Raw genomic sequence first — 18,808 nt, 5'->3', positions numbered from 1 at the left:
ATAGATAGCCAACTGGAATTTGCTGTGTGGCTCAGGAAATTCAAACAGGGCCTCTGTGTCAACCTAGGGGTGGGATGGGGAGGGAGGTGGGAGGGAGGTTCAAAAGGGAGGGGATATATGTATACCTATGGCTGATTCATGTTGAGGTTTGACAGAAAGCAACAAAATTCTGTAAAGCAATTATCCTTCAATTTAAAAATAAATAAATTTAAGTTTTAAAAATATTTTAGAAAAAAGACAACCAGTAGAATAACTGATAATTGTCATGACTAAAAATAAAGAGGATTAGGGAGAAGGGTGAGAGTTGGTTAGTGGGCTAAATTCTCATCTTTCTTAGGCAGGAGGCAGAGGCATCTGAGGTTGATAAACCAATGTTGAGGAGCCAATTCCTTTGTGGGAGGGTGATGACCATCTAAGGGCTGAGACCTGTAAAGCCAGTTGTCTCTGGAAAGGAATAACAGAGTAAGGCAGGGAAGTGTTATTCCCTATAAACCCCATGATACTACACTTAAATGATAGGCTGGTTTTACTTTCATGAAACTTACGAGAAATTCTTTTTCAATTTTCCACATTTTCTGTAATGGACATGTGTGGTGATGACAATGAATGATAAGAGAATATAGGAAAAGCTTAATTAATTAATTGTAAATTTCTATTGTGGTAAAAACATATTACAAAATCATGACAAAGAAGTTAAGTCTACAGCTCAATAGTGTTAATTGTATTCACTGTTGTGCAAGAGACTTCTAGAACACTTTCCTCTTGTGAAACTGAAACTCTAAACCTATTGAACAATAGTTCCTCATTTCTCCTCCCTCCAGCCCCTGGCAACCACCATGTTATTTTCTGTCTTTGTGAATTTGACTACTTTAAGTATCTCGTATAAATAAAATCATACAATATTTGGCTTATTTCACTTAGCATGATGTCCTCAAGTTTCATCCAGGTTGTAGTATGTGGCAGGGTTTCTCTCATTTTTAGGGCTTAATAATATTCCATTGTATGTATGTGTGTATCACATTTTCTTTATTCATCGTCTGTGGATAGACCCTTGAGTTGCTTTCACCTTTTTTGCTGTTGCAAGTAATGCTGCAATGAACATGGATAGTATGTAAGGTTGATTTATTTCTAAAAATAGATACCCCAGAGACTTTCCTGATGCTCCAGTGGTTAAGAATTGCCTTGCAATGCAGGGGACTTGGGTTTGAACCCTGGTCAGGAAACTAAGATCCTACATGCTGGGTACCACAACTACTGAGCCTGTGTGCTCTGGAGCCCGTGTGCCACAGCTAGACAGTGTGTGCGGCATAAAAGATCTTGTGTGCTGCAGCTGAGACCCAATGCAACCAAATAAATAAATAAAATAAAAAGGATACCACCAACAGATAAAGAAACTACGGTCAGAGAAGACCTATAACTTGTTTAAGTCTCTCTCAGACCAAAGCAAGCTCAGGGCATGCACTTTTGGACTCCTGCCTTCATTCTCCTGACAACAAGAGAGTTAGTTAAAGCCCAACTTCTTGAGATGGTCTGGAAGCTGGAAGAAGCATGAATGACATGGAAGGTACATGGAAAGAAGCCAAGTTGACACCAGCCTGACACACAGTCCTCCTCCCATCCATCCACCTTCATGGTACTTTCCATTGTTGGCATTCTCCCAGCCCTGCCCATACCTACCCAGTGCCTTACTATGGCTTCTGGTGCCTGTGAGCGGCTGTGATCTGAGTTCAGTGCAAAGGCATTTGATTAATCATCTCACTTTCCCGCAAGTTCACTCTTTGCTTTTGAGGCTTAGACCTGTGCCCTGTGTTGAGTTATAGGCTGGTGGAGGGCTCAGCTGGGTTGTCAGGACCCATTCACCTAGTCTCTGACCATCCTGGTAGAGCAGATCCCTTTCTGGGCTGGAGGCTGAGGGTGGAGCCATGTCACCAGTGCTGGCTAGCTTGGACGGTTTCCCAGTGTTAGGTGACAGATTGTTCTTGGAAAGGAAATTATTTAAGTTCAGCTTTTCCTCTGATGATCTGGGAGGCACTCGGTCAACACATGTGGAGCTGAAACCCTGCAGGGACCTGGCCATTAATGGACGTGTGAACTGGGTCCTCAGGCAGGGCATGAGACACATCCCAAAGCAGGGGAAGACAGTGGGGTATAGGAATTCCGAAGCCTGGGGTGGGGGGCCCTGAGTTCCCCACGGGGCTATTGGGAGGCGTGGAAGTGATTTCCTTCCTCAATGGACTGTGGTGTTGGGGCCACCTGGTAGCCTCAGATGACCCTTTGTGAGGTCCTTCTCTGAGCCAATGGCTCTGGGTGGTGGGGCTGGGTGACAGTTGTCAGAGTTCAGGCAGCTGATGTCTGTGTCTAGGAAGGAAGTTGACACCAGGGGTCTTCCCCGTTTCCCATTCCACACCATCTGCCTTTTCTGACGTAGATCCTTGATTGCGATGTTCCGTTCCAGTTTATCCTGCCTTTTCTCTCCCAAGCCCTGGAGGTGGGTGAAGGAAGGATATTCTCCAAGGCTTTGTGTCTAACACATAGCCTTTAGCCACATGTGGCTATTGAGATTTACATTCACTTCAATTAAATAAGATAAAAAATTCAGCCTCTTGGTTGCATTTAGCCACATTGCCAGTGGCTACCATAATGGACACTGCACATTGCGAACAGAAAACATTTCCATCATCAAAGAAAGCTCTGTTGACAGGCTGCTAAAAGCCTCCTGTCTTTTCTTCTCTATGATTGTGATCTGAAGTGACTCAAGCTGCTGTTTCCTTAGGCTGGGGGGCATCCAGAGTGCTGCCTATTGAGAATCTAAAAGCAGAGAATGAGTAGCATGGAAATGCCCTCAGTCCCCCACTCAGGACTGAGTCCAGGACAGCCTTGGGCTCTGAAATCTTGCTCTTCCTGAGGGTGGCACCACTTGAAGCTACCACCCTCTAGCTTCCCAGGTCGCTCAAGTGGTAAGGAATCTGCCTGCCAATGCAGGAGCTGCAGGAACTGCAGTTTCAATCCCTGCATCGAAAAGATCCCCTGGAGGAGGAAATGGCAACCCACTCCAGTATTCTTGCCTGGAAAATCCTCATGAACAGAAGAGTCTGGCAGGCTTACAGCTCGGGGGGTCACAGAGAGTCAGACACGACTGAAGTGACAGAGCACACCTGCAAACTATTTAAGTCAGTTTTGGCTTGCAGCAGGGATTTGGTTCTGCTTGCCACAAAATCCATTTCATGAATGTTGCAGGGTGTGAGGGTGCTCCCACCTAACCTGGTCTTCTCATCTAGATCCCTGTCCTAAAACCCCACACCTCAGTGGTCATCCAGTCACTAATCCTCCTCTGATAGACTGTTGTTGTCTGTAGGCCATGGCTCCTGGCAATTAACCATTTGCTTCCCTATGAAAAGACTGGTCATTAGAGTTTGGACGGAAGTGGGGACATGTGTCTGTCTGGGATGTCTGTAACAGGAGATGAGGTTTTCCAGAATAATGCAACACAGCCTTGCCTTCTTCCCCATACCTGTCCAAGATTGTCTTTTTTGTCTTTTAGATCCACCCCTCAGCACCGCGTATTCCCCACATGACAGCCAACTTTGGGACTCCATCATTGAACCTTTTTTTTTTTAAGTTAATATATTTTTTATTGGAGTATAATTGCATTACAATGTTGTGCTAGTTTTTGCTGCACAACAAAGTCAATCAGCTGTGTGTATACAAATATCGGTGGCACTAGTGGTAAAGAATCCACACGCCTATACATGAGATGCAAGAGATGCAGGCTGGATCCCTGGGTAAGGAAGATCCCCTAGAGAAGGAAATGGCAAACCAATCCAGTATTCTTGCCTGGGAAATCCCATGGACAGAGGAGCCTGGCAGGCTACAGTCCACGGGGTCTCAAAGAGTCAGACATGACAGTGCGTACACACACACATACATATGTCCCCTCCCTCTTGGACCTCCCTCCCCCCCACCCCACGCTTCTAGGTCATCACAGAGCACCAAATTGAGCTCCCTGCACCACACAGCAGGTTCCCACTATTTACACACAGTAGTGTGTATATGTCAGTGTTACTCTCCCAGTCTAGTCCACCCTCCCCTTCCCCACCCTGGGGCCACATGTTGATTCTCTACATCATTGCATCTCTATTCCCACTCTGCAAATACGTTCACCTGTACCACTTTTCTAGATTCCACATGTATGCATTAATATGCAATATTTGTTTTTCTCTTTCTGACTGACTTCACTCTGTATGACAGACTCTCGGCCATAAAAAGGAATGAAATTGGGTCTTTTGTGGAGATGTGGAGGGACCTAGAAGCTGTCAGTGAATCTCTTTCACCTGCTTTGTCAGGGTAGCTGACAAGAGGCTGAGAAGAAGTTAGGAAGGATACTTTGTCTCTTCTCAGGGGGGTGGATAAGTTCAGAGATTATGAATCTAGGCCTGCTAGCAGCCAGCTTTCCTGCCTCTCAGTGAGAGTCAGCCTGGAAAGTGGATCTCAGTAGAGAGGAAAAAGGAGAGAAAACAGAGCCCTGGAATATTATTAGAGCCAGCCATAGCCATACCTCAATACTTGGCAAACTATTGGACTTCCATGGACTTTCCAGTTATAAGAGGCAATTAAAGCTGAAGATAGTATCAAAGATAATTTTCTACTAGAGTTAGCTTATGTTGAATCTCTGTCACTTGCAACCAAAAAAATAATACAAAGTCATTGAAGTGAAAGTTGCTCAGTCATGCCCGACTCTTTGTGACCCCATGGATTATACAGTCCATGAAATTCTTCAGGCCAGAATACTGGAATGGGTAGCTGTTCCCTTTAGCCTGAGATATTTGGTAGGAGGAAGTCTCTACTGAAAGATCAAGTTCAGGTCCTTGCTAAGATACCAGCAAGGAATGGTCAGACTGGGGACTTCCCTGGTGGTCCAGCGGCTAAGACTCTGTGCTCCCCATACAGGTAGCCCAGGTTCAATCCCTGGTCAGGGAACTAGATCCCACATGCAGTAACTAAGACCTGGCACAGCCAAACAAGTAAATAAATAAGATAAATATATATTTTTTTAATTATTAGAAAAAAAGAGAGCCCACCTCTTTTAAGAAACCTTCCCTGACCACCCCAGCCTCTACCCTCTGGCTTCTAATAGCCTCTACTCTCTAATATCAATTATAATCATCAAAGAACTGTGAACTGTCTTTTACCAACGTCTGCTTTCATTGTCTAGAATGGCACTCTAAAGATTTTACTGTTACACGTTCACAACTTGTCACTCTCTCTCACTTGGTCAAAGTCAGAGATGGGGCCTGACACTTCTGTGTCTCTGACAGGATCCAGCATAAGGCCTGGCACATAATAGCACCTCAGTGAATATTTGTGGACTAGAAACTTGTGGTTACAAGTGTGAGAGCCACAGGAGGCCAGTCTGTATGCAGCTCTCTTCAGTGGGAAATGAACTCCACTTAAGTGTTCACAGTGACGGGAGGTGACAATTCCTCTAGCCAAGCTAGAGGGAATAGGGCTAAAGGGGCAGGAGGAGCAGAGGAAGAGACTGAAGAGGTGAGAGAGGAGATCTTTGCTGATGGATGAGAACTTCTAGGGAACATCTCCTAGATCCCCTGGGATAGTGGCGAAGAGAAATGTCTATGTGCCTCAGACTCCTCTGAGCTCCCTCGGGGAGGGGTGCAGGCCAGGGGGCTGGGCGTAGGGTGAGGAAAGGCACAGGCCAGAATTGGCTCCTCTCTGGAAACATCTCCAGAGCTGGGGCAGGAGCCACGTGGGAGAAACTAGGGTCCCCAGTCCACGGTCACTCCTCCTTCTGGATCTATTTTTGATTCTATCTTAGTTGTGGCATGCCGGCTCTCTAGTTGTGGTGCGTGGGCTTAGTTGCCCCATGGCCATGTGGAATCTTATTTCTTCGACCAGGGATCGAACCCACACTACCGGCATTGGAAGGCCAATTCTTAACTACTGAACCACAAGGGAAGTTCCTAAAGGTCTTTTGAGTGATGAGAAGATCTTTGACATGAGCCTTATGTCCGCATTCTTTGAAAGCTAACGGTATGTGAGTGTATGCATTCTGAGTCATTCCTAAAAAGGGAGGGAATCTCTTTCCTCTCTTCAGGTGTGATCATTGTCACATCTGAGAGCATAGAAAATACTACACAATTAGGCCCTCAGCTGTTCTCTAATTGTTTTCTGACTCTTCTCCTTTTTGATTTGATTACACATTTCCCTCCTGGGGCAATGCTACATCTTATTCTAAAGTGTGTATCTCCCAGCAACCAGAACACTCAACTGGATGGATGGATAGATGGGGGTAACTTAGTAAATATTACCTTCCTACATAAACAAATGAACAACAAAATCTGTATGAGTCAGGTTTCTCCACAGAAACAGAACCAATAGGATGGAGATGGATATATACATGAAAAGTTTTATTATAAGGTGTTGGCTCATGTGCTTATAGAGACTGAGAGGTCCCATGAGCCACCATCTCTAAGCTGGAGACCCAGGAAAGCTGGTGGTGTGGTTTGGAAGGCCTGAGAACCAGAGCACCAATGCTGTAGGTTCCAGGCCAGGTCTGAAGGCCTGAGAACCAAGAGTGCTGAGGACAGGAGGAGATCTATGTCCCAGCTCAGCCATCAAATGGAGAGTGAATTCAAAGTTCTTTCACCTTTTTGTTCTATGCAGGCCACATGTTGGGGAGGGTGGTACACTTTACTCAGGCCACCAGTTTAAATGCTAATCTCTTCTGGAAACATCCTCACAGACAACCCAAAACAACACTGAACCAGATGTCTGGACATCCTGTGATTCAGTCAAGCTGACACATAAAATTAACTCTCACAAACCCTAACATTGACCAAGCATTTATTATATCCCAGGCACATGCTAAGTACTCTACTGATATTATCTCATTCTTAGGGATATATATGTATGAGCATTCCATAGAGAAAAAAATATATGTGAGCATTCCATAGATTCTTTATATTAAGTGACTTCTAGGGCCTCTTCCAGTTATAAGACTCTTTAACTTGACATGGCAATAGGAAAACTAAGATATTGAGGTGTGGGGCTTGGATACTTAACACCTAGAAGCAGAAATAAAAATAACATTATTAGTTATTCCTTCCTGTGGACTAGGAACTATGCTAAGTACCTCACAGATATTTTCTCCCTTATTCCTTAGATAGGAACTACCACTATTCACTCCATCTCCAGATGAGGAAATCAAGGCAGAGAGAGATTAAATGGCTTGCCTAAGAAGCAGAGCTAGCATTCAGGTCTGTTGACCCCCAAGTCTGTGCTCTTAACCATCCTGCTTCCAGGGGGACTATAAAGCTCTCCACCCTGGCCTGGATGCCTGAGAAAGTGCCTTTCCCTGGGGCCACAAGGAGGCAGGCGACATGGGGGAGGGAGAACCTTGTCGTGGGACCTGTGAGGTTTAGTGAGGAGTGAGGAGGAGTGGCATGGAGGACATCTGGGGCTGAGGAAGGTTCTGGACTTGATGCTACAGGAGCCTCTGAGCTCAGCGGGAAGGAGACTAACTCTCCACTCCCTTCAGCAGCACTTGGCAAACCCCGACTTTGCTCCCTCTGTATCTCCCCAGAGCAGAGAGGACAGGATGTTCTGGAGTTCTAGCAAGGGGACCACTCCTTGGGAACAGGCAGCAGAGCTATGATTAGGGCTTAAAAGTCTATGGTTGCCAGGCAAAGGCCTTGCCTCACCTTTTATAGCCTGCTAGCTTGAGACATCATGTCCCAAGTATTTAGAGACTTTTGCTTCCCACCCCCCTTCATCTGCTTTATGACCCTGAACACATTCTTCCTTTTCTTCCCTTTGGTTCAATTTTCCAGCCCCTGGAACAAGGCTGTATCTCTCTAGTGAGCCTAGAGGCTTTCTGGTGAATCGAAAGGCAGTTTATACTTTCAATTGGTTTTGTTGGGCTAAACTGGGTGGGGGCATTTCTTATCTTGGGTTTAATTTGCTTAAGTTGCCTCTACCTTCTCTGCTTGGGCTTAGTGGCTCCTTGGGAGCTGGGGTCGGTTATTTTGGTAGCCTGATGAGTTTAGGCTGCAGAGGCGCCTGGGAACATGTCCTGGGTTTGCCATTAAGGACCACAGGACCTGGGACCTGGTACCTGACCTCTCTGAGACTCAATATTCTCATCTGTAACATGAGAGAATACTACCTGTCTCCAAGGGTTGTTGGGCAATCCTCAAAGGATGGTTGACTAGCCTGGTACTGTGTTGCCCCCATCATAGCACAAGCTGAGGACAACCACAGGCCTGAGATAAGGGTGTTTGGATCAGAGAATCAGGAGTTAAGAAGCCAGGCTTCTCTCCCTAGACAAGCTTGGAGGTGAAGGGGAAAGAGCTTGTTGTAGCTGAAAGATCCAGTGTGGGGTTCCTTCAGATGGTAGAATCCATGATTTTCAGGATTGGAACAAACCCTGGCAATCCTCTAAGGCCTATAGGAAGGCAGTTATATAGCAGGAGAGAGAGAGCAGGCAAGGCCCTGCTTCTGAAGGGATTGGAGATTTTGAAGGGAGTGCCTTCAAGAATAGGATAGGACCAATTGGGGACTGACTGGGAGCCTGGTCACTGTTCAGGTGGACAAACAAAGTCATTCCATCCACCCTTCTGTCGATGCTTCATTCTCCGTGGAGAAGATGCCGGTGGTTTAGGAAACGAGATGGACCTGGTCCCAGCTGCCGTAATCTGGTTGTAACCAGCCCATGTTTCCTGTGTGGTCTGGCACAGAAACCAAAGGAAGGGGTACGCAGGTCTGGGCCCCGTTGTCGCCTTGGCACAGCAGCTCCGTCCTCTCTGGATGAGATAGAGAAGCCAGGGAACCCAGAGGCCCCTGTCTGAGAGGAAAACATCAACAACCAAAATTACAGTCAGGAAGAACTGCCTCCATCTGCAAGTAACTGGGCAATTACCTCCTAATTAAGCTCTTATTAACTTGCCTTCTGAAAGTTACAGTATAGGACTTGGTCGGTGCACCCCACCCTGCTTCTCTCTAAGGTGTTGATTAAGCACTACACATGGAATCAAGGTGGAACTCTTTCATCTGATTAAATATAATAGCCTGATTAATTCCAACATCTGAGCTCTTAAAAGCCATACCCTTTTATCTTTGGAGCACTGGGAGGGATTTTGGGGGGTTTTATCTTGAGTCCTGTGTTTCAGGGGAGGGAGAGGAAGCACAGGAGGGGAAAAGACACAAAGCAGAATTCAGACTCATGTTTTTTAAAGTGTGGTCTAATGGATCTCTCTTACATCTGACTCACTTGTTTATTTAAAAAATGCAGATTCCTGGGGTCTGTTGCTGAGTCAGAAACTTGCCAGGCAGTTTTTATGAACACCCAGGTCTGAAAAATTCTCAGGTGGAAGTGGCAAGTCTTCTAGGATATCAATCGCATAGATATATGAAGTACTCAGACAAAATCACTGTGGTCCATGACCGCAGCCATGAAATTAAAAGATGTTTTATCCTTGGAAGAAAAGCTATGACAAACCTAGACAGCATATTAAAAAGCAGAGACATCACTTTGCCAACAAAGGTCCATATAGTCAAAGCTATGGTTTTTCAGTAGTCATGTATGGATGTGAGAGCTAGACCATAAAGAAGGCTGAGCACTAAAGAATTGGTGCTTTCTAACTGTGGTGCTGGAGAAGATTCTCGAGAGTCCCTTGGACAGCAAGGAGTTCAATCCAGTCAATCCTAAAGGAAATCAACCCTAAACATTCATTGGAAGGACTAATGCTGAAGCTGAAACTTCAGTTCTTTGGCCACCTGATGCAAAGAACTGACTCATTGGAAAAGACCCTGATGCTGGAAAAGATCGAGGGCAGGAGGAGAAGGGGGCAACAGAGGATGAGACCGTTGGGTGGCATCATCGACTCAATGGATATGAGTTTAAGCGAACTTCAGGAGATACTGAAGGACAGGGAAGCCTGGAGTGCTGCAGTCTATAGGGTCTCAAAGCGTTGAACATGATTGAGCAACTGTACAACAGACAACCCAAAACACCATCTCAGCTAATAGTTTCTTAACCCACCTCAGAAAATTTTTCACTTTAACATTAGGCTGGGTAAAGCTTGACTATTCCATGTTTACACTTCATTTATCGACAGGTAGTGATGTGATGCAAATAGAAAAACTGCTGGCCCAAAGGCTAGAAGTCTTTCTGACTTACTTCCTTATTAAAAAATCACAGATTCCTGGGGTCTGTTTCTGTCCGGAGTCAGAAACTTTCCAGGCAATTTTTATGAACACTCAGGTCTGAAAAGTCTCAGCTAGAGGAGGTCAGAAGTCAGAGAAGAAATAGCATGTTCGTGTATAAATCACCTCTAGATCCTCAAAGGCTGATGTCTTAGTGCCAAATCCCAGGTCTCAGGAGTTGTAAATGCTGGTTTAGAGCTCTTTTATCTACTGATATCAAAGGTGAACAAAAGTGATCTCCAGAAATGGTTCACATGTGCTCCCAGGTTCTTGAAAAACCACAAGTGATTGGCAAATGTTTCTGTTGCAGACACAAAGTCAAATAAACAGCTCATTTCCTTCAAGACCTCTCCACAGCAGCAGCCATGAGCCTGAATATAGTAAGAAGAAGAGCTGTCTTCCTCTCTTTCACCCCACACTTTCTTCCCCTTCCCGATGTAAGATTTTTCTGACACTTAAGGAATCCAGGGGCTTCCCTTGTGACTCAGCTGGTAAAGAATCCGCCTGCAATGTGGGTGACCTGGGCTCGATCCCTGGGTTGGGAAGATCCCCTGGAGAAGGGAAAGGCTACTCACTCCAGTATTCTGGCCTGGAGAATTCCATGGACTGTATAGTCCATGGGGTTGCGAAGAGTCGGACACGACTGAGCGACTTTCACTAAGGAGTCCAGACTGAGGGAAAGAAGTTACTGACAAAGAACTTCAGGAAGCAGCAGCTCCCTTGCACCCACTGCCCCTTGCCCGGGTCACTGCCCTTTCTTCTAATGGAGAGTTAGTTACAGACCTTCCATTCTACTCATTTCAGGAAGCCTGGGGGCTACATGGCTTTGAATCACTGTCTTGTAAGGCATAGTGAATTTCATTCCTTGTGCTCTGAGGACATGAAGAGTTGGGTCCCTGACCACTGAAGATTCTGGTAGGATTCTGAATATAGGTAGCCTGAGTAACTCTGGAGCACAATGGCATGCTTTAAAAAAAAACAAACACAGATTTATTGAGATGTATTTCACATATCACACAACTTGCTTATTTACAATATACAATTCAATGATTTTTAGTATATTAAATATTTTTAGTATTTTATCACTACTAAAAGAAACTCCGATCCTGTTAGCAGTCACATCACCCTCCCCCCGTCCAATCTCCCTTCACCCCTACTCCAGCTCTATGCAACCATTAATCTACTTTGTGCATATTTGCCTATTCTGGACAGTTCATGTAAATGGTATTACATATATGTGTGTCCTAGTGACCAGTTACTTCCACTGAGCATAACCTTTTCAAGTTCTTCCATGTTGTAGCATGAATCAGTACTTCATTCCTTTTTGTGACTATATAATAGTCCATTATACGGACATACATTTTGTTTATCCATTCATCAGTTGATGGGCATTTGGATTGTTCCTACCTTTTGGTTATTATGAATAATGCTGCTATGAATATTTGTGTCCAAGGGTTTGTGCAGATAGATGTTTTCATTCCTCTTGGGTATATACCTAGGAGTAGAATTGTTGGGTCATATGGTAACTCCATATTTAACCTTTTGAGGAACTGCTAGACTGTTTTCCAAAGTGGCTACACCATTTTGCATTCATTAACAGTGAGAGTTCTAATTTTTCCATTTCTTCCTTAACACTTATTATTGTGTGTCTTTTTTCCCCACCCCTATTATGCACTTTTGATTTTAGCTTTCCTAAAAGGTGAGGACTTCCCTGGTAGTCCAGTGGTTAAGACTCCAGGCCCCCAATGCAGGGGTCAGGGTACTAGATCCTGCCTGCTTGCTGCCATGAGGTTCCTGTGTGTTGCAACTAAGACCCAGCACTGGCAAAAAAAAAAAAGTATGAAGTGATATTTCATTTTTTTTTTTTAAATTTGCATTTCCATGATGGCTAATGACTCTGAGTATCTTTTCATGTGCTTATTTTCCATTTGCACATCTTCTTTGGAGAAATGTCTTATTTAGATCCTTAGCCCATTTTACAATTTGGTTTCTTTGCCTTTTCATTATAAAGTTGAAGGAGTTCTTTACATATTCTAGATACAGTCTTTCATCAGATATATGATTGCAAATTCCTTCTCCCATTCTTTGCATTTTTTCACTTTCTTGATTTCCTTTGAGGCACAGAAGTTTTATATGTTGATGAGGTCCATTGTATCTGTTGTTGTTAATGGCTTGTGATTCAGATTTTGAGAAACATGGCTAAAATGCAGCTTGAAATTCGAAGCTTTGAGGCCTCAAAGTTTGGTGGTGCTTTATAGGTTGCAGGGATTCCCTTCGACAGAGATTTCCTCCCAGTTTAGGCTTTCACTCCCCCACCCAGCCAACCAGCCCTAGCTCCTTCTCCAGGCTGGAAGCATAGAGCCCCGGGGAACCTTCACTGTGTTTACATCCCCTCCCTCTCCTGAGGTCTACCACAATAGAGCAGCTGAGATGACAGTTTGGAAATGTCCTTTATTGTGAAAACTCAATGGCCTTTGTCTCTGGGATTTGAAATTTAGATGCAAATGTTGGCAGCCAAGAGTCGGGAAGGAGGAGGGGAAGGGCTAGGAGAAGAAACCCTGCCATTGATTTCCATAGTGAGTCATTCCAATTCTGTGTTGTCTTGGTTTTCTCACCCATAAAATGGGGAAAAATAAGTCCAACTCCCCATTTCAGTGGGGGTACTTTGAAGATGCGTTAGAATACTTTGAGATCTTGGATTAAAGGCATTACTGAGACACAAGGTATTATTATAATAATAAATGACTTAATAGCAGAAAGGGTGAGGTCGCTAAAGCAAAAGGCTGAAGGAGAGAGATGCTCTGTGCTGCGGAGTGGCTTCAGTATAGAGCTGCTGGGCCAGACAGCTTTATTCTTTATTATTATTATTGTTCAGTTGCTAAGTCATGTCCAACTCTCTGCAACTCCATGAACTGCAGCATGCCAGGCTTCCCTGTCCTTCACTATCTCCTGGATTTTGCTCAGATTCATGTCCATTGAATCAGTGATGCCATCCAACCATCTCATCCCATTGCCCCCTTCTCCTCCTGCCTTCAATCTTTCCCAGCATCAGGGTCTTTTCCAATGAGTTGGCTCTTTGCATCAGGTGGCCAAACTCTGGGAGCTTCAGCTTCAGCATCAGTCCTTCCAATGAATATTCAGAGCTGATTTCCTTTAGGACTAACCAGTTTGAGATTGGATTATTTCATCTGAGTTCAACACTGCTCTATGATGGTAAAGAGTCTGCCTGCAATGCAGGAGACCTAGGTTCAATCCCTGGTCGGGAAGATCCCCTGGAGAAGGGAATGTCAACCTACTCCAGTACTCTTGCCTGGAGAATCCCATGGACAGAGAACCTGGCAGGCTACAGTCCATGGAGTCACAGAGTCGGACACGACTAAGGAACAAATACTACTGAATATGTCCCATATGACTTCTGCCACAAGGCAAGATTACACTCTTTTTAGGAAATAAGCTATACATTAAAACAAGTAGAAGCAGCGCAAGACACAATCAAGGCGTGAACTGAATGGCAAGTGTCAAAAATAAAGCAGACATGCTGAAGTGCTGTGTTCCCTTATTATGAACCTAAGGTCTCCCACACACTAGCTGACTTTGCCTCAGGTTCTTCTTCTCTGACTGCAATTTTTGGTATAAAGGACTTGGAATAATGGCTGGCGCATAGTAAGCCCTCAAATACTGTACTTGTCAGGCTTGGGTTTTGCTGGTTATGTAATATTGACCAAGTGGCTAGATCCCTGGGACCTCCTGTTATCCCATCTGTAAAATGGGGATAAGCATAATTACTAGTGAAATGGAAAAAGACCCTGTGGGACCCTCCCAGGTACAAATCCTTTCCGTATTCCCCATTTCTCGTTTGTAGAAAACAGATTTCGTTCAGCCTCCTAGAGTTCTAAAGGGCAGATTCAAACAGCTACTAGTCAGGGAAGGTAGGTTATGCAGAAACAAAGGAGGAAAAGTTAAGAAATGATGGTGCAGAAATGGGGCAGGGTCTGGGTTCCAAGACATTTATTGTTTAGTCGCTAAGTTGTGTCTGACTCTTCTGCAACCCCTTGGACTGTAGCCTGTCAGGCTCCTCTGTCCATGGGATTTCCCAGGCAAGAATACTGGAGTGGGTTGCCGTTTCCTTCTCCAGGAGATCTTCCTGAGGTCAGTGATCAAACCCACCTCTCCTGCAGTGCAGGTGGGTTCTTTACCACTGAGCCACTAGGCGAGTTGGTCCAAATCAAGGAATACACACAACATCTTTGAGTTCTTCTGCAGAAACTAAGGACTTCCCCAGTGGCTCAGACGGTAAAAGCATCTGCCTACAATGCGGGGGACCTGGGTCTGATCCCTGGGTTGGGAAGATCCTCTGGAGAAGGAAATGGCAACCCACTCCAGTATTCTTGCCTGGAAAATCTCATGGATGGAGGAGCCTGGCAGGCTACAGTCCATGGAGTTGCAAAGAGTCGGACATGAAGAAACTAAGGTCCCCGACCCCACCCCCACCCCATCAAGGTGGAGGATCAGGCAAGATTCCTGGGATAGGGCCCTATTACCTTACCACCAACCAATCAGGAGAATGTAAGAAAGACTGACCTGTTCCCCAAATGATTCTCCTTTTAAAATTTTTCCATGGGGAGCAGAGACTCCAGAGTTGGCTTTTGGCTAGGAGTCGGCCATCTCCCCAGGTGGCTGGCCTCCCGAATAAAGCAAGGTTTCCTTTCCAACCAACACTAGTCTTTCGAGTACTGGCTTTTCAGAAGCAAGCAGAGGAACCTGATTTCCAACACTAGCTCATAAGGCGGCTGTGAGGATGCAGGGAGACAGCGTTTGTAAATACTGCAGCATAGCAGGAACCCTGCAAATGGTAAGCATTCACTAAATGAGTTACTATTACCATCAGTAACTGCGTGCTGCAGTCCATGGGGTGGCAAAGAGCCGGACCCAACTGAGTGACTGGACAACCACCACTACGACCTCCATTGACCTGTCCAGGCCGGGGGTGAGGGGTACTTCTCACCAATGAGGTATCAGTAACTCAGTCCAGCGGGACTCTTTGCTACGCTATGGACTCTAGCCCACCAGCCTCCTCGGTCCTTGGAATTCTCCAGGCAAGAATACTGAGTGGGTTGTCCTTCCTCCCCCAGGGGAACCTCCCTACCCAGGAATGGAACCCTCTGTCTCTTGCACCTCCTGCAATGGCAGGCGGATTCTTTGCCTCTGCACCACCTGTGGCTTTAGTTAAGCCAGCGGCCTTCTTTGGAAGCTGGAATCTGAGATGGGCAGGACTGATAGGATTTGGGTGATCAGAGAAGAAAGCACGATCAAAGAAAAAGCAGAAGCCTGAGGCTGAACTACACTCTGGAACGCAGGAGAGGTCTGGGGCTTCTCTTTTTCCCCCAGAGCCCGGAGCCTGGCCGGCCGTTTCTGGTTGAGCCGCGGTGGCTGTTTACCTCCGATCCTGCCCCCGCCCCCACCTTCCGCAATCTCTTTCACCTTCCCCTTTGGCGCGGGCAGGGCTCTGCTAGGCTGGAGCAGGCTCCCTCCCGCAGGAATGTGCGACCCTCCCTCTCAGAGGAATGTGCGCCCGGCTTCCCGCGCGGATCAGGCCGAGCGCCTACCCCTTTCCCCCGCCAAGCGTAGCCAGGAGCCCCGCTGTCTTCACCATACCCCCGGCGTGGATCCAGTTTCAAAGTCACCTGAAAGCCATTTCCTTCCGCGCCCGCCCCTCCCCTCCCTGTAAATCACCTGGGGCTTGCATTTCCCGGGAGTAGCTTATTTTTCTTTTCTTTTGGGCTTGTTTTGTTTTTAAACAGGAATATTCGTCCTTTACTAGACACATTTAATCTCTACACACTAAAGTCAAATGTACCCAGAGGTTCTGATGCTATTCCTCCTCCCATCCCTGGCTTCTCTCCCTGTCTTGTGCTGGGACGGCATCTTTTTTTTTTTTTTTTAACAGCACCTTTGTTGATGAATTATTTCCGGTTTAGTTAAAGTTTGGGACGAGGTGGCCGAGTGGTTAAGGCGATGGACTGCTAATCCATTGTGCTCTGCACGCGTGGGTTCGAATCCCATCCTCGTCGGGTGTACGTTTTGGAGCTTCCCTGGTGGCTCAGAGAGTTAAAGCATCTGCCTGCAATGCAGGAGACCTCGATTCGATCCCTGGGTCGGGAAGATCCTCTGGAGAAGGAAATGGCAACCCACTCCAGTATTCTTGCCTGGAGAATCCCATGGATGGAGGAGCCTAGCAGGCTACAGTCCACGGGGTCGCAGAGTCGGAAACGACTGAGCGACTTCACTTATTGATGAATTATTTCCGGTTTATTTAAAGTTTATGCTCTTGCTCAAACGCCAGCGGGTCCTTATTGAATGTCTCCGTTCCGCCTTCAGCCCCTCACTTTTCCAGCTGTGCACCTTTCCATGCCGAAGTGATTACATACAGACATCAGAACAGGGGACAGTTTCTCTTCGTTGTACCAAAAGGGGTCTCTTATTACACGGGTTTCTTCTGCCTCTTGCTTTTCCCATCTAACAGTATCTTCGTGGACTCTAAGTTATCGGCTTCTTCATCTCTTTCTTGCTCGTTTCTCAGAGGTTTGGACTTACATCTGTAAAGGGTCACGGGAACCGAGTTTCGGTGAGGAATTCAAGACGTGCCTTTCTGACTCGGCAAGCCGAGGTGCCCGGCTTTGGAAGGGTCAGGGCTCCCAAGTCCGATCCCCACTAAAGGAGCTTTCCTGTTCGTAAAATCGGGGCCGTTTAGGCCGTCCGGTGCCCTCTTGGGAGGCGGTGATATCAGGTCTGTGACACCAGGGGGACCCCCTCGCCCCCCACCCCACGTGCGTCTTTGTGTCTTAGCGCGTCTAGGTGGCTCCGGGGCGGCTAGCGTTCCGCCGGGCGCACACCGCCGGGGCCGCGCGCGAGCCCCACCTGCGGCGTTAATCATTAGCAGGGCGCGAGCCCCGCCACCGCCGCCGCCGCCGCCGCAGTCGCAGCCTTTACCCCGGGCTCCAGCTCGCAGTGCCGCGAGGTTTCCCCCGGCCCCCGCCAAGCCGCCAATCGCGGGATTCCAGCCGCCGGCCCGAGTCTCCACCCACTGGAAAAATTCCTGGTCCGCCCTCCCGGTCTCCCTGCCCCCTCCCGTGGCTGCTCCAGCTCGGCTCGGCCCCGACTTCCTGCTGGGCGCTGGGAAGGCGCGCGCGGGCTGGGGTCCCCGGGGACCGCGCTCGCAGCTGGCCGCGCCCCGGCCGCCAAGGGGTTGGCGGTGGGCGGGAGCGGCCGGCAGTCTCGGCCCCTTCCCGGAGCGACTTTCAAACTTGTGCCTGCGTTGCGGCGGCACCTGGGTGGCTTCGCGCGCCTTGCGTTCCGGCCCCGGTGGGGCAGCCGCTGCTCGGTGAGTGTTCCTCGGTTCTCTCCGCGCCCTCCGCCAGCGCCGCCGGCCCAGCGGCAGTGCCCGGGGTGGTGTTGAAGCCCGCACCCTCCCAGGCACCCGCCCCAGCGCCCTGCGGGGTGAGGACTCGGGGGAGGCAGAAGGGGGCTCCGGGCCTGGGCTGCTTCCAGGGCGACCTTCCTAGCCCAGGGCTGGAGCGCGGGAGGCTCGTGCCAGGAGACATTGTCTGTCCTTTAGCCCCCACCCCGGAAACGAGAGGAGCGAATGCGCCGGGTGGCTCCAAGGGGCTCAGTGTGAAATCCGGGAAGCCCGCGAGGCTGCGCCCACCCGCGCCCACTGCGCGCTAGGTTGCCGGAGGGCTGGTCCTTGCCGCGGACTGTGGGCCCGGGCGGAGTGGACCCTTTGGAGGAAGGATCCGCGCCTCTGACCCCGGGAGCCCGAGGGCGCCGGCAGCCTGTTCCGGGTTGGTGTCACACGGTACTCGCTCTGGGAATCTCAGCTCGCGTCCTGGAGGGATTAGAGGGGGTGCCAGAAATGGGGTGTCGGGGAGCCGAAAGCGCAGAAGCCACTGCCTGCCACTGTCTCCCTCGACCTCGCCCACTCCCGAAATCGGTTTGGTTCATTTTCTCCCTGTTCTCAGCCGTTTGGTTTGGAAAGCTAGGAGAAGGCGTGCCAATTTCAAGATGTTTCGGGTCGCTACTTTTACTCTTTGGAGCTACTTTTGAAAAACAAAAGGAAGAACGGAGTGGGAAGTGTAATAGTGGGAGGCGGGAGAGGTGTGGCCTGAGGGGGGGCGGCTGGTGTTATTGTGCCCACTGTAAGATTCATCCTCGAAGTCACTTGCCTGTCTCCTCTCGTGGGGCCCCCGGGAGGCGATCCGGACCGCATCACCCTCCAGGGAACCCTAACTGGGTTTCCAGAGTCTCCTCAGCCCCACCCCTGCGCTGCTCATCACACCGACCTTGCTTAAGAAATAATAAGCAGGGAGAGTAATGATAGCCTCCCGGGCTCCGCGCTGAGCCCGCTGCTTGCCTCCCTTCAGGCAAGTGCCATTCCATCCTCTCCTTTGCTCGACTGGGGATGGACTGCTGAGTGGCTTAGCTGGGAGTGACTTCACCCCAACCATTTTCAGCGAAAAACTCGGGAGTAAGAACCCAGAAAAGTTGTACCCATTCTCTCCGTTATGCTCTTCCTGGGATCCTGGGAAGCCTC

General features: G+C 47.9%; 1 protein-coding gene and 1 non-coding gene across 4 annotated transcripts in view; both read left to right on the top strand.

The window, feature by feature from the left end:
- Positions 1-16,207: 16,207 nt before the first annotated feature.
- TRNAS-GCU (transfer RNA serine (anticodon GCU)) lies at positions 16,208-16,289 on the top strand. Its single transcript has one exon. It is a non-coding gene; the product is annotated as a tRNA-Ser (tRNA).
- A 1,119-nt stretch (positions 16,290-17,408) lies between these two features.
- Positions 17,409-18,808, top strand: part of PLEKHG3 (pleckstrin homology and RhoGEF domain containing G3) — a 43,383-nt gene continuing 41,983 nt past the window's right edge. For all 3 annotated transcript variants that reach the window (XM_061156881.1, XM_061156880.1, XM_061156878.1), the window contains exon 1: positions 17,409-17,599. The gene's annotated coding sequence lies outside the window, so the exon portion shown is untranslated. The remainder of the gene's footprint in view (positions 17,600-18,808) is intronic.

The sequence above is a fragment of the Dama dama genome, chromosome 12, assembly GCF_033118175.1.
Source record: "Dama dama isolate Ldn47 chromosome 12, ASM3311817v1, whole genome shotgun sequence".
Classification (NCBI taxonomy): Eukaryota; Metazoa; Chordata; class Mammalia; order Artiodactyla; family Cervidae; genus Dama; species Dama dama.
Note: the sequence above shows the minus strand (reverse complement) of the source record. Positions and strands in the feature narration are given on the sequence as shown.